Consider the following 11,046-nt stretch of genomic DNA (forward strand, 5'->3'; position numbering starts at 1 on the left):
TTGAGTTTTGAAGAGAAAAGGCCAAGGAGGCATTTTGCCATGTTCGGCCGCCGAAGGTAATGTTCGGCCGCCGAAGGTAATGTTCGGCCGCCGAAAGTGCCCCAGATTCGGCCCCCGAAAGTCTGAGTTTGGCCGCCGAACGTTGCATGGTTTTGCATATGATTCGGCTGCCGAAGCTGAGGCGGTTGTTCATCTATAAAGGGCACCGAGTCCAGAAAAAAGGAGGAGGATTCTTCTCTCTTTCTGGCCTAGGTGAGTTCTTGATCTCCTTGGATTGTTTTCATGGTTTTTCATCAAATCTTTCAAAGTTAAACAAGTTTTAAGTAAGTTTTATGTGTTTTTGAAAAGGTTAAAAGCTTGGAGGAGTTTGGAGCTTGGATCTCCATATCTTCGAGTTTGGATCACACCAGCCTTTGTTCTTCAAGAGGTAAGTGGAGATCCCTGGTTTTTATACTGTTTTCTATGAGTTTTATGAAGGGAAAAGGGAGTTTATGCATGAGTTTGCATGGTTGTGCATATTAGGGTTTATGGACCCTTTATGCTTTATGTTTGCTTGCTGAGCTTGTTTGTTGGAGTTTAAGTTGTCTTAAGCTCCTATATGCTTGTTGTTTTGAGATATGGCTGAGTTAGAGAGGTTGGATGCATGTTGGGAAGGATTGGAAGGTGTGGGAGGCGTGTTTATGCACGAAGCTGAGTTCTGGATGAACTCAGGTTCGGCAGCCGAAGGAGGATTCGGCCGCCGAACATGCCCGACTTTCGTCTCTAGAGGAGACATTCGGCCGCCGAAGGTGTCCTGTCCAACCTTCCTTTGCTTGTTTTGCATGCATGTTTTGAGGTGTTCTAGAAGGGTTTTGGGGAGTTGTTTCTCAGTTGCATAGAATATGTTTGGTGCCTTATTTGAGTCCTCCATTGTAGGATTGGACCCAAGGAACCGAGGTGTTTAGTAGTAGTAGCTGCTTCAGAGTTAGAGGTAGCCCAGAGTTAGCCAAGCAGTGGCTACTGGTGAGTGGAACTAAACTTGATGTTTTAAAGTGAGAAATGACACGTTTCTAGCATGATCCATGCATCATCAAATGCCATGTTATGAATTAGGTTGTGTTGCATTAGAATCCACGAATATAATGTATTGCATAAGATGATATTTGTGTGGATGAATGTTGGATGATCCTTAGCCCTTGATATGAGCAGAGATACTATGAGATCAGATGAGATATGTCATGAGCTAGCCATACCAGGTCGCTCCTGGACAGTCCAGGTCGCTCCTGGTACTATGAGTTAGACAGACAGCCTGTCAGATCAAAGATCAGAGAAGTCCAGGTGATGACCTAGTCTCCTTGACACAGTGGGACATGTTATGCTGTGAGTCAGATAAGAGAAGTCCAGGTGATGACCTAGTCTCCTTAGCACAGCAGGACATATTATGACATGTAGTAGAGGGCTATTGGTGACAAATTCATCCGTGAGATGCTATGTTTGTGATGTGATGCATTCCATGAGAGCATGTAATGAATGAATTGTTTTATTGTTCCTCCTCACTGGGCTATAGAGCTCATCCCACTCCCTTAACCCCAGTTTTGCAGGTTCCGAGATAGCTATGGGAAGTCAGAGTCAACAAGAATAAAGAAAGATATGCATGAATGTAAGTATGTAATAGAGTAGTGGACATGATGTAAAATGATATAATTAAAAGATTAGTGTGTAATGTAATGTATAGATATGTACTGTCATGTACTGGATAGACTTGTGCTTTCCCTAGTGTCTTTGCTTTAGTGTGATGTATGATTAATCCCTTGTACATGAATCCTGTTTTACGTTTCTTGATGAGAAATGTGTGTATCATGCTTAATGTATGGCTTTGATGAGATACCAGTGGATTGTGTGACAGATTAAAAGGGTTTCAATCCCTTGACCCACAGTAGATAGTAGTCACTGGTATAGGCCCTGAGGGCCATTTCAGATTGGTATATCTGAGTAGCAGTAGTTAAGCCTGGAGAGTTTTACAGGATTGTTGAGTATCTTTGATCATGTATGGGATTTATCAGGTACACAGAGAGTATAGTCGGCTTGCTACGGGTCCCAGCGGCCTTAAGCCAATCTGGATCCTAGTGCCAGTGATGGTTCGGGCATAGGGGTACCGGTTTCCAGGCTATTACAGATTGGTATCAGAGCATAGGGCCTCAAGAGTACGATGTGTTGAGCAAAGATGCTCAAGGACTAGAGATATCTCACATCGGAAAGAGGTGGTGTCTTGTATAGGAAGGTAAGCACAATAAGTAAATTCATGTCCACTAGGATAGGATGTGGAGTCCTGTCTTGCATGTTGCTGTGAAATGCCATGATGAGATGATGCATGTGCATTATGGATGTTGTTGTTGTGGATTCATGTGGTTTCACATGGATCATTTGATGTTTTGTGTGATGTTGTGCTTTTCAGACACAGGATGAGAGGAACTCGTCGATCTGCTAGATTGACTGGAGCTCCACCGGAGAATGAGGACATGGATGCCCATCTCCCCGTTCTGCAAAGGGCAACATCAGATAGATTAAGCAGAGAAGGTACATCAAGGGACCCTAGAAGGTCTGTTGATGAGAGTAGAAAGGGAGTCGAGCAGAGTGGTATGTCAGGGGATATGAGGGAAGTAGAGGAGGATGAGCAGAGCAGAGATGGTAGCTTTGGCATGAGTAGGTTGGGAGGAGATATGGGTGAGTCCCAAGGAGGCACTTATGCCTCGAGATTTGTTCTACCTCAGTATCCACCCTACCCGTGGGGGGCAGAGTATCTGATGGGTGGTACATCGGAGTTTCCTAGGTATAACCCATATCCCACCTTTATGCCCTATCCTTCCTTCTACCCGTCATATCCACCGCCATATCTACAGTATACCATGTTTCCACCCTTCATTTGTTACCCAGGTTCAGCAAACCCTCCCCCAGGGAATGTTGCACCTCCTCCACCACCAGTAGTCCCAGTTGTCCAAACACCTAAGCCGAGTTCACCTGGAGGAAGTATGGTACAAATGACAGACTATTTAAGGTTGGATGTTCCCAAATTTGAGGCAGGTGATGACCCTTTTGAGTATCTCAGAATGGTCAAGATGATAACTTATGAGTTGGGAGCCAGTGAGAGGAGAGCCATTCAGATGGCAGGGGTCACATTGAAATGTGAGAAGGCAAGGGAATGGTTCAACCAGTATGTGGACCCGAGGGTAGAAAGCTTATCCTGGGAGCAGTTTGCTACAGAGTTTGCAGGATGGGCATTTCCAGATAGCTCAAGGGAGCGTAAGGAGAGTGAATCTGAGCAGCTAAGACAGACAGAAAACATGAGTATAGATAGTTACCCAGAGAATATTGATCGTTTCCCTTCGGGTGAGGCTGCTGCAAAGAATAAAAAGAAAGTTAGAGGCCTGAAAGGGTCAAAGAAAAAAGAGTTCTGGAAGAGGTGCAAGTCTAGTATGGGTTTTAGCGATGGCTCGAGTTCTGGTTGGGATAGTTCTAGATGTACGAGGTGCGGTAGGAGGCACAAAGGAGTCTGTCTCGTAGGGACAACAGCATGTTTCAGGTGCGGACAGGAGGGGCATATAGCACGTGAGTGTTCCACCGCGACTTTGATAACACAGTCCCAGCAGACAGCCTCAGACAGAGTGGCTCAGCCAGGAGCTCTAGCCATGGCGCAGGGCAGAGGCAGAGGGAGCGAGATCACTCCTTCTTCCACAGGTTCCCCAAGTGAAGGTCCATCAGTACCAGCACGGATCTTCGCTTTGATGCAATAGGAGGCTCACACATCGGACATGGCGGTGACAGGTACGTTTCACTTCCATATGTTTTGATGTGTCTGCTATTAAAGACTCTGATGTTTTGATTTCCTTAGAGCTTTGAGAGCCATAGAGAGTAGGGGTTTGATAGCTTCTGGGATTAGAATGTCCTCTTTAGGCTCTTAAACTGTTTAGGAGAGGTTATCAGAGGTTTCTTGCTTGTGTCAGAGAGCATAGCAGTTAGTTCGATCAGGAGGGGAACCAGTTTTAGTGCCCGTAGCCAGAGAAAAGTGTTAGATATTGACCCAGACAAGTCATCAGGTTTACCACCTGCTAAGAGAATAGAATGGGATATAGGAATGGTGTCTAGACCCAGAACCATTCCTAGTCTTCCCTGCAGGATGGCACCAGTGGAGTAAGAGAAAGTGTAAGTTTAGGAGGAGATTTCAGTTTAGTCTGGGATTAAGTGGTGATTGAGGCAGAGGAAAGGGTTAGCCTTTCCATTAGTAGGATCTCGAGGGAAGTTCCGTTAGCCTTAGCTCGGATCTTCACCCTGACTCAGTAAGAGGCGATCATATCGAACATAGTGACGTCAGGTACATTCACTTGGGGATGTTCGGACGTGTATGCTGTTTGTATTGAACCCTAGTGTTTCTTTTTCCTTGTTGCTTTGAGTGAGCTGTTGGTAGAGTGGGTTTGATGACTTCTAGGCTTAGAGAGTTCAGAGTGCTGGATGGATCAGAGGTAGTCCTTGGAGAGGACAGAGTATAGGTGCCTAAAGGTTTGATGTCAGCCCAGCAGGCTCATAGGTACACAAGAAAGGATGTTAGAGGGTTCTAGCTCTTGTGAGCAAGTTTCGTAGTCAGATCGGGGAATTAGCCTCAATGCCGTAGTTAGTGAGTTCTAGATATTTTTCCCAGACGAGCTGTCAGGTTTACCATCTGTCAGGGAGTCAGAGTTTGGAATAGAAGTGGTGTCTGGACGCAGAACCATTTCTTTCCTTCTATCCTACAGGATGGCACCTGCAGAGAGAGAATAGTCAGAAGAGTATAGAGAAGCTTGGGAGATAAAGGTTGTATCCGACCTAGTACCTCACCCTGGAATGTTCCAGTGTCAGTGTGAGAAACGAAGGATGAACCCTTGAGATTTTGTAACGACTGTGAGCAGTTGAACAAAATCACTATCAAGGACAGGTGTTCCCATACAGAATGGATGATCTATAGGAACAGCTAGTAGAAGCTGGTTGTGTTCCATAAGAGATCTGAGAGTTGGAAACTGTATGTCAAAAGTTAGAGAAAAGTCAGTTGAGCCGTTGAGTAGAGATGAGATCTTTATCGATCAAAGGAGTTTATAGTGAAGAGTCTAAAGCAGAGGTAAGGGGTAAAACTGCTCAGCGACTCTGAGTGTACAAACCAGTATCTACTGGGCAAGGCAGATGAGATATTAGCTACCCTCAATCAGAAGTCGCTTACCAGTTTATCCGATAGACATAGGTATTACTTCAGACTGATGATCGGTTGGATCAACTGGCAGGAGCCAGTTGTTTTCCAAGCTAAATCTGAAGTCTGGGTGCTAGCTGTTGAGAGCTAGAGTTAGTCCAGTGTAGTAGGAAGGGATCAAAAGAGAAGAAGCCAGTATAGTAAAGAAGAAGAAAGACGGGCAAAGATCAGAGTGCGCAGCAAAAGCGTAGAATAGTTCAGAAAAATAGAGAAGCATGCCCATTATCTACTACGTGTTGTAGATTGTAAGAGAACACGGCATAGAGGCCAAGTTCTGTAATATGAGTTCGATTTTGGGGCATGTTTGTGTGAATCGTGATGTGTCACAATACGATTTCTGCAGTAGGTAGAGAGTTGAAGCTATAAGCAAGTCATCTAGCATTTCTTTAGAGTTATTGCTCCTCTGACCGGGTCGAGTAAAGAAAAGCAAAGAGTAGGCAGAAGTGATAAACAGTCAGTGTAGAGTGTGGACACAGAGTAAGCAGTTAAGAGTCAGCAGAGTCAGGTAGTGATTGTATACGACCCGGGAGTGTTTACTCCAGTACTATCTGTGTCTCTTCTCAAAAGAAGGTGTTAGGCTTTCCTGAATTGCTTGTTTACATGTGTGTTTGTTGTGTGAACATTCGAGGACGAATGTTCGTAAAGGGGGGAAGAATGTAATACCCGGCTAGATTCAGACATCGGAATTCCTACCGTCCGGTGGAATGCGAGGATGTCAGCGGTTTTTAGAAGGGTAAGAGAAAGGTTTTCTAAAATGTTTTCGAGTGTTTTAAAGGTTGAGAATGGAAATGGATTGAGTTTTGAAGAGAAAAGGCCAAGGAGGCATTTTTCCATGTTCGGCCGCCGAAGGTAATGTTCGGCCGCCGAAAGTGCCCGAGATTCGGCCCTCGAAAGTCTGAGTTCGGCCGCCGAACGTTGCATGGTTTTGCATACGATTTGGCTTTCGAAGCTGAGGCGGTTGTTCATCTATAAAGGGCACCGAGTCCAGAAAAAAGGAGGAGGATTCTTCTCTCTTTCTGGCCTAGGTGAGTTCTTGATCTCCTTGGATTGTTTTCATGGTTTTTCATCAAATCTTTCAAAGTTAAACAAGTTTTAAGTAAGTTTTATGTGTTTTTGAAAAGGTTGAAAGCTTGGAGGAGTTTGGAGCTTGGATCTCCATATCTTCGAGTTTGGATCACACCAGCCTTTGTTCTTCAAGAGGTAAGTGGAGATCCTTGGTTTTTATACTATTTTCTATGAGTTTTATGAAGGGAAAAGGGAGTTTATGCATGAGTTTGCATGGTTGTGCATATTAGGGTTTATGGACCCTTTATGCTTTATGTTTGCTTGTTGAGCTTGTTTGTTGGAGTTTAAGTTGTCTTAAGCTCCTATATGCTTGTTGTTTTGAGATATGGCTGAGTTAGAGAGGTTGGATGCATGTTGGGAAGGATTGGAAGGTGTGGGAGGCGTGTTTATGCACGAAGTTGAGTTCTGGATGAACTCAGGTTCGGCAGCCGAAGGAGGATTCGGCCGCCGAACATGCCCAACTTTTGTCTCTGGAGGAGACATTCGGCCGCCGAAGGTGCTGCCGAAGGTGTCCTGTCCAACCTTCCTTTGCTTGTTTTGCATGCATGTTTTGAGGTGTTCTAGAAGGGTTTTGGGGAGTTGTTTCTCAGTTGCATAGAATATGTTTGGTGCCTCATTTGAGTCCTCCATTGTAGGATTGGACCCGAGGAATCGAGGTGTTTAGCAGTAGTAGCTGCTTCAGAGTTAGAGGTAGCCCAGAGTTAGCCAAGCAGTGGCTACTGGTGAGTGGAACTAAACTTGATGTTTTAAAGTGAGAAATGACACGTTTCTAGCATGATCCATGCATCATCAAATGCCATGTTATAAATTAGGTTGTGTTGCATTAGAATCCACGAATATGATGCATTGCATAAGATGATATTTGTGTGGATGAATGTTAGATGATCCTTAGCCCTTGATATGAGCAGAGATACTATGAGATCAGATGAGATATGGCATGAGCTAGCCATACCAGGTCGCTCCTGGACAGTCCAGGTCGCTCCTGGTACTATGAGTTAGACAAACAGCCTGTCAGATCAGAGATCAGAGAAGTCCAGGTGATGACCTAGTCTCCTTGGCACAGTGGGACATGTTATGATATGAGTCAGATAAGAGAAGTCCAGGTGATGACCTAGTCTCCTTGGCACAGCAGGACATATTATGACATGTAGTAGAGAGCTATTGGTGACAAATTCATCCGTGAGATGCTATGTTTGTGATGTGATGCATTCCATGAGAGCATGTAATGAATGAATTGTTTTATTGTTCCTCCTCACTGGGCTATAGAGCTCATCCCACTCCCTTAACCCCAGTTTTGCAGGTTCCGAGATAGCTATGGGAAGTCAGAGTCAACAAGAATAAAGAAAGATATGCATGAATGTATGTATGTAATAGAGTAGTGGACATGATGTAAAATGATATAATTAAAAGATTAGTGTGTAATGTAATGTATAGATATTTACTGTCATGTACTGGATAAACTTGTGCTTTCCCTAGTGTCTTTGCTTTAGTGTGATGTATGATTAATCCCTTGTACATGAATCCTGTTTTACGTTTCTTGATGAGAAATGTGTGTATCAAGCTTAATGTATGGCTTTGATGAGATACCAGTGGATTGTGTGACAGATTAAAAGGGTTTCAATCCCTTGACCCACAGCAGATAGTAGTCACTGGTATAGGCCCTGAGGGCCATTTCAGATTGGTATATCTGAGTAGCAGTAGTTAAGCCTGGAGAGTTTTACAGGATTGTTGAGTATCTTTGATCATGTATGGGATTTATCAGGTACACAGAGAGTATAGTCGACTTGCTACGGGTCCCGGCAGCCTTAAGCCGATCTGGATCCTAGTTCCAGTGATGGTTCGGGCCGTTACATAGGGGTACCGGTTTCCGGGCTGTTACAATATCTGTGCGAATTAGAAATTAAGTAAGATGGATTAAAACCTGAACGAAGGCAAAAAGAAAGATACCCTGATCTCTAGCCAAGGAAGTGCTCCCCCTGAGGTTGGGAAGGCTGGACGGGTGAGGACATTGAGTATGGCTTGCCTGGAGATGACTCTGCCAAGAAAAAATAACATTCTTCACCGTCTTAGTGATGTCCATTTTCTGAAGGGACCTAGCCTTCGTCAAGAGAAAGGCTAGAGCCTTATCCTCATCTCTCCTTGGCTGGACTCCATCCTTCCTCAGTTTCACCCATAGGTTCCAGCTTGTCTGGAGGCATCCAAAACCCCCGAATGCCTGGTGACGAAGGACAAAAAACTTATTTTTCCACTGTTTTAAGGAAGAGAGTATCCGGTTGAACATCGTTTGATGTTTTTGCCCGCTAAAAAACCAAAACTCTTCATTTTTGCGACTAACTAGCTGGTATAGCTGGGAGAAGAGTCCCACGCTCGGTTCAATGTTGTTATTTAGATAAATGAACTAGAATGCCATCAAGATCCTCCAACTATTGAGATGCAGCTGAGCAACCAAAAGCCTATGGAACCGAAGGACATCAACAAAAAATGAGTCTAGTGGAAACCAAAGACCTGCCTTCAATTGCTCCTCAAAGACTATGATAGTATCCTCTGCAGGAATCGAGTCGCTCACACGAGCATTCGAGGAAGGAGCAAAAACACGAGAAGTCTCTCAAGGAATTTGATATTTATCGTGAAGTTGATCTACATCCCGCTCTGAGAGGATGGATGGGGTGTCATCAATCAGGCTACCTTTGCTTTCATAAGCCACACCCAGTGGGACGATTGGAACTGGAACACGGATGGGGCCGTCAGAAGAGAAGCTTGAGGTGAAGTGCTCACCTGAGGAAAGAGAAGAAGAGGACGTATTCCTATTCATTTTTAAAGGCAAAAAGAAATTACCGTAAAAGTAAGGGAGTGTAACTAGGAAAGAAGGAGCAACCGAGTCTTTTTGAAAGTAAAGATTACATATGGGAGTAAAAATAATATTTGAGGAAGAAGAATAGTCCTTATAAGACGATTTTGACGATAGGCTTTAAATTCAGCTTGAAAAACGAGACAACCATCATTAAAGGGCTAGGTAGACAAAGCGACATGAACAAGGGAAGACCAATCTCAAAAGGCCACGTGCCCAGATTGTGAAAACAAATATTACCTTCGAATTTGAAAATTGAAAACTAGGGGGGGACTTCTGATACTAAACAAGAGTTGCCCAAAGTGAGATATAAGCTGTCACCATAAAATAGGGGTCATGTGGCAAGAATTTGATAAGTGGGTAATATAGTCACATCCGATAAAAGGAAGACCCAGATACCTTAACACCTAATTCCTCATCAAGACTCGCCCTCCTCTTGATAGGACGAGTCTCGGCATACAGTTACCGTTAACAGATACAATCCAGCATATCTCCATTACGCATATAATCGCGGGATCGATGCCCTATTAGTTAGTGAAATCCCTCATCAAGCAACCGGCTACATCATCATCAGATTATCAGAAAATACTATATCTATCTCCATCCTTTTACAGTATAAAAAAGAGAATAATAATAAAGGTAAAGATAAGCAATTCTTAACTTTAATCAATTCATTACATTCATCCTATTCTCCAATATGCTGATCTTGAGCATCGGAATAACTGTCGTTGATACTCATCACTTCACGTTCTCTTTTTTGCAGATCTAACTAATAAAAATATAACTCTGTTTTTCGGCCGCATCATCCACTATTACTAAAATTTTGTTTATATAGAAGTCAAATTCAATTTAAATTTATTAAAATTTAAATTATTTTAGTTATTCATTTGAATATTATTGGGATGATACACTATTAGTACTTAATAATTTTTTATTATATAGTTAAAAAAGAAGTTTATTTAGAAAAAAAAAAAAGTAAAACAAAGGGAAAGACGCCTAAAACATTCATCAAGTTGTAATTGTTATTTGTGGGATGAAGAGCCGGTACAATTGGGCATCCCTTCAGCTAAAAGAACGGACAGATTGATCGTAGTGATAAGGACGCAGATTTTAAGCGTCGTTTCCATTTCCTACCTGGCATTGACCTTACTCAACGCCATCCATCAATAAACAATAATAATAAATTAATAAAGTGCCAAACCACCAGCCACCATCTCACGTGAAATTCAAATCGAACCTTAACATTACTATCCGCAAAAATTACTAAAAAAAAAATCATTTCAAAAAAATCATTCATTCTTTTATTAACCAACGCAAATTACTTGGCATTTTGCAAGACTTAATAGGCTACATTCAGAAAGGGTTATTAAAAAAACATCAAAAGCTTAAGAAAAAGACTAAAAAATAAAAATCAAAACAAACAAATAAATTAAAATCAAAAGATTCAAATAAATTAAAAATTCGATTCAAAATATCATTCAAATTTACACGCTGATTTTACAGCGTAGCACACAAATTTCTTTTCGTCTGAATCATTAAAAACTATAATAAAATAAAATATAATTGATAATGATAATAGTTAAACCAAATCATTTTTACAATTTTAAAATCACAATAATATATATATATAAAAAAAAATGAAATTCTTAATGCAATAAAGTGAAAATTTCTCTCTAAATAACTAATATAGAGTACGGTAGAACTTAAATCAAAACCATCAACGAGAGTATTGGTCACGGGACATATTAACGTGATTCCAAATTATTGATGTCACAAAATAGAGTTCTTTATTCTCCATGCCATGTTCATTGAAAAAATCTCTCACCAACAACTATAAGAAACTTGGAAAAGAAATCAAATAAAATAAAATAAAAGAAAAAGA

Source organism: Manihot esculenta, chromosome 8 (assembly GCF_001659605.2).
Source record: "Manihot esculenta cultivar AM560-2 chromosome 8, M.esculenta_v8, whole genome shotgun sequence".
In the NCBI taxonomy this organism is placed as follows: domain Eukaryota; kingdom Viridiplantae; phylum Streptophyta; class Magnoliopsida; order Malpighiales; family Euphorbiaceae; genus Manihot; species Manihot esculenta.